Source organism: Nelumbo nucifera, chromosome 1 (genome assembly GCF_055504915.1).
Source record: "Nelumbo nucifera cultivar China Antique chromosome 1, China Antique-T2T, whole genome shotgun sequence".
NCBI lineage: Eukaryota > Viridiplantae > Streptophyta > Magnoliopsida > Proteales > Nelumbonaceae > Nelumbo > Nelumbo nucifera.
The window spans coordinates 73,480,901-73,486,098 of record NC_142649.1 but is presented as its reverse complement, the minus strand read 5'-3'; the positions used below and the strand labels follow the sequence as shown (position 1 = coordinate 73,486,098).

The window sequence follows — 5,198 nt, the reverse complement described above, 5'->3', positions numbered from 1 at the left end:
ATTTTTTTCTTTTTCATTTCATTACTTGATCCATTATCTCAGTTTAATTCTTGTTTCTCTTTGATTCTACAGGACGGAATAGCGAAAGGTGGGTTACCAAAGCGTTGTGGAACTACGAGACGGAAGAGAAGAGAAGAGAAATTGGATTGCGTTTTATGTGTAGTCGTCCTATTTTAATTTCAATTTTTTTATTTTTATTTTTGAATTCTTTTTTAGTTGAATAGTGATTTTTGATTTTTTAATTAATTTTTGTAGATCTAATTTATTTTTTTTCTAGTATTATTTTGCTTCCAATTTGTATCTAGATCTATTCTTCTTTCTTTATATTAATTTTTTATTCATTTTTTTTGCTTTATTAGGTTTGTGTTTTTCTTTTATTTCATATTTTAAAAAAATTCATTTATTTTATTTTATTTCTTGTAGCATAATTTTCTTTTCTTTTCTTTTCTTTTTGGCTTAATTTTATAGATTCATTTTTTCTCTTTTATTTCAGATAAAAAACAAAAAAAAAGAAACATAAAAATTGTTTATTTTATTTTATTTATTTTTTGTAGCATATTTTTCTTTTTGTATTAATTTTTAGATTTGTGTTTTTCTTTTAATAAAAAAACGAAAAAAATATAAAAAAAAATTCAGTATATTTTTTTCTTTTTTATTTTATTTTTAGTTTAATTTTTTAGATTTGTATTTTTTTCTTTTGTTTTATCTATTTCTTGCATAATTTTCTTTTTGATCATTTTATTTTCAAATTAGCAATTAGTTTGTGAGAATTTATTATTGGTAGTTGTTAATTCTGTTTAGCACAATTAATTGTTGTTTTATTTTTTTGTTTGCAATTATTATTTGTTGCTTTATTTAATTTCCTTTCTTTTATTTGTTTAATTGTATAACTAATTGCTAAATAGGAAATTGTTGAACTTTTTGAATTGGAGTTTAAATTTCAAATCTGAATTTAAATTCGAATCTGAATTTGAAATTAAATTTGAATTTCAAATTTCAAATTTTAAATTTTAAAATTTTGAATTTAAATTAAATAAAAAAATTTGAAAATTGAAAAAAAAAATATATTCAATTTTAAATTTTAGGAATTTAAATTTCAAAATCTGAATTTGAATTTAAACTCCCAAAATTTTTAATATATATATATATATATATGTGTGTGTGTGTGTGTGTGTGTGTGTGTGTGTGTGTTTATAAATCGAGAAAAAAATTCTTGAATATTTCTCTTGCATTTTCATTCCATTATTTAGGGTTTGATATTTAGAGCATGCATCATATAGGTTTATTTATTTGTTGAAATTATTATTGTTAGTTTGGAATGTGTTAGGTGTTCTCTTTATTATTTTAATTGTTCATTTTGCTTAGTTGTTTGCTTTATTCTTTTTATGTTTAATTGCTAAATTACATTTTAGAAATAATTGTTAATGCATTGTAGTTAGTTGCACCTTGTTGTGTTTATTTTGTGTTTTCGTTAATTCATTTAAAGGAATCCAACCTAAAGAAGATAAGGCGGGGATTTCATCACCCTTCATTGGCCCAAAAATCACCACCATTCACATGCGGTTCAGCCTAACCCTAATTTAAAATTTGGATAGAAAGATCCTTTAGGGAAGCCTCACATTTGGTTCAAAGGTGTGTTGAATTTTAGGAGAGCTTGAAACTATTTTCCATAACCGGTGGTTGGTGTCTAAGGAAAGAGGTTTAACGGCTAAGCTTAAGTTGGTTTTGTGGTTACCTAATTAGGTCCTTGCGAGAGCAAGGGGAGCCTCCCACATCCCCACCTCTTACCTGGCTAACCAAAGGAAGTGGTGTAATTCCAAGTGAACCTAAAAGGATTCACATTGGTTGAACCACTAGTTTAGGAAACCCTAGGTCGTGTGGTTGATTTGTTTGCCTTTAAAAAAAATTAAAAATTCTAACTTGAATTTAGATTTTAGTAATTTAAATTTCAAAGGCTAAGTTTGAATTTAAATTTCAAAAAAAAAGAGAAAGTTTCAAAAGTTAAGTTTAAATTTCAAAATCCACATTTGAAATTAAACTCAAAATTTTAATAAGAAGAAAAGGGAATTCTGTGTTGTATGTTGGGAAGGAGATCTCTAAGGAGAGAACTATAGAACCTTACCTAAAATAGAAAGATACCTCCATCATCAACACCGAAATCAAATGGCTGGAATCAATGATGCCCAACCTAGAAAGTTAAAGGAATACTTCACTCTAACACAATACAACCCTTCATCCTGCATCCAGTTACTTGATACTCAGGCCTTACAATATGAAATTAAGTCAAGTACAATCCAGATGCTCCCATCCTTCTATGGGAACCCAAGTGAGGACCCATACAAGAACATAGAAGAATTTCTGGAAATATGTTCAACTGTAAGGATTCAGAATTTCAATGATGATGCCCTTAGATTGACTATTTTCCCCTTCTCCTTGAAGGATAAGGCTAAGCATTGGTTAGGGACTATAGGGAGACACATTAGGACTTGGGCAGAAATGCAACAAGAATTCCTTAGAAAGTTCTATCCTATAGGCAGAACCAATACCATGAGGAGAGCTATCACGAGATTCACCCAAACACTGGGTGAACAAATTCATGAGGCTTAGGAGAGGATGAAAGAGTTAATGAGAAAATGCCCACACCATGGCCTATCCCAATGGAAAATTGTGCAGGCCTTCTATGAAGGCCCAACAGATCAATACAAGCAGATGGTAGATGCATCATGTGAGGGAGCATTTATGAGCAAGAGCGAGGATGAAGATTATAATCTTTTCAAAACCCTGAGTGAGAATTCTAGCAATAATGTATCGTTGTATTCCTATGAAAGGTCAGTGGGACCCTCAAAGAGGGCAGGGCTCTATGAGGTCAGAAATAATATAGAGCCCGAGGCAAAAATGGACTTGAATGCCATTTCTAGAAAGTTGGATAGGGTAGACCTTCTAGTCCAAAAACTCAACCAGTTTTTCACTCTTAACCAGCAATAGAGCCCATCTACTTCTTATCCCAAAGTATGTTTCATTTGTGCTAGCCCGGCCCACTAGGTTGATGATTGTCCTACTGTGGTCCAGTTTCTACCTTTTATCCAAGAACAAGTTCAGGTAGCCCAGAGTTTCTCAAGGCCCAATAATAATCCATATTCTAATACTTTTAACCATGGGTCGAGAAATCATCCTAGCTTTTCTTGGAGGACACATCAACCCAATGTACAATCCCATTAGCATCCATCAAACTCCATGGCCCAATAGTTTTAGAGTCCAATAGTACAAAACCAGTTCCAGCAGTTGTACCCTAGGAGTTAACCGACCCAACCATATCAAGGCTACCCACAACCCCCTCAATCCTAATCAGTAGGCGATCAATTTATGTAGCTACAACAATTGATCCTAAATCAATAGCGGTCCATTTCTAGGTTAGAAAGCCAAATAGGATAGCTAGTTGAAGCTAATGCAAGGAGGGTAGTGGGGCAACTACCGAGTCAACCGATTACAAACCCTAGGAATCAACTACCGGGTTTTTCTCAACAAATTCAACCACCTCCTCAGAGTCCTCAATTCAAAAATGCTAAAGCTATAACAACTTTAAGGAGTGGGAGAATTTTGGAAGACCCGGTGGCATACCTTGAACCCCTCAGGCCCTTTGTCCCAAATCTTCTTTGCATCATTCTAGTCTTGCCATTAGGGACAATGGCATTTAAGTTGGGGGTGAGGAAAGAGAGAGAAAAATTGAAAAAAATTGTAAAGCTAAGCCTTTAAAGATGGAGAATTAAAATTTCATTAAAAATTTTAAAATTTTCCATTAAAAGATATTCCCAAAGAGAAAAAGTTAAGGAAACTTATAAATGAATATTGAATTCTATAGAAATTGGTAGCAAGTGATAGGAGTCAAAAATTGGTCTTGTTTGAATATTGTCGAAACCATTTAGAAATTAGAAAATACTTCCAAGTTTGCCCTTGTCAAGATAGGAAGAGAAAGATTGAGAAATTAGACAAAATTCTTCAAATTGTTAAGAGTTAGTAGACTACCCTGAACAGTGTTGCAAAAAAAGAGAGAGAGAGAGAATAAAAGGTCAATGGACACCTTAGACTTAGTAACTATTTTTTTCACCTAAGTGTCGAAATTCGTGTCAAATGGAAAAGGGAATGCCAAAGACACTTACCTAACACTTACTAACTGGACCTTTTCACCTAAGTCAAGTGTCGAGATTCGTGTAAAACGGTAAAAGGTAACAATAAAAATAAGTTTAGGGGTAGAAATCCGCTATCAGAAATAATAAGAAAAATACCTGTTTGATTTTAAAATCAATCTCATCTTATCAAGACAGTTTGCAAATGGAAGGTTAAATAAGATTTTTAAGCCATGTTTCAATAATATTCAAAATAAGATAGTTTTACCCCTAAAGCCCAATACCGATCTATACAGAGTTTGAGAATGTTGGAATCAGGATGCTTGATTAATTCTGTTAGGGATGACCTTGTAATGGGAAAGATCTTTATACTCAGTGTAATTTTAAGGTTGCATTGCTAAGGGACTAGCAATGTTTAAGTTGGGGGTGTGATAACCCTGCATTTTGATGCCGTAAGGGCATAAATTCATGGGTATTTTTGGACTTAGAATAGTCAAAGTGTACCCTTTTCCTAGTAAAAATCATTTATGTGACGTCTGAGGGTCTCTGCGCAAATTATGTAGAAAACTGAGAAGTTTTGTAGGCTGAAGTGTAGTTTTTGGGAAGCTAGTGTGAAGAACAACTGAGAGAGGGGGTGCTTTTGTAAAGAATTGAGAACTAGATGGCGCCTCCTATCTGCTAAACCCAGTTGGCACCCATCCTATTGTATTACCATTCTCCCCTCTCCTTAGCAAACCGTAAGAAGCCTTTTTAACCTAATCTTTTCACTCTTAGCAAACCCGAGCCGCCCCTAGGTGTTTAATCTCCACCCTCCACCTTTTCTATCTCAACCACTCATTTTAGGGCTTTCCTTTATAACTTTTAAACCCTAGGATGCCACCTATTCTGCTAATCCTCACCATTAAATCTCAGCCACTCCCTCCATCCTATATCCCAACCATTCAATATAGGGCACCACATATTTTTTTAATCTTAACCCTTCAACCCTAGATGTTCTAATCTACACCCTCCATTTTTGAGCACCCAAATCTTAGCCTTACATAATATTGGGTGTCCTCTACTTCCATTTTCAGC

The 5,198-nt window shown here is 33.2% G+C and overlaps 1 non-coding gene across 1 annotated transcript; it reads right to left on the bottom strand.

Annotated features, from left to right (window-relative positions):
• Positions 1 to 2,544: 2,544 nt before the first annotated feature.
• Positions 2,545 to 2,651, bottom strand: LOC148803429 (small nucleolar RNA R71). The gene has a single exon (XR_016081709.1). It is a non-coding gene; the product is annotated as a small nucleolar RNA R71 (small nucleolar RNA).
• Positions 2,652 to 5,198: the final 2,547 nt, after the last annotated feature.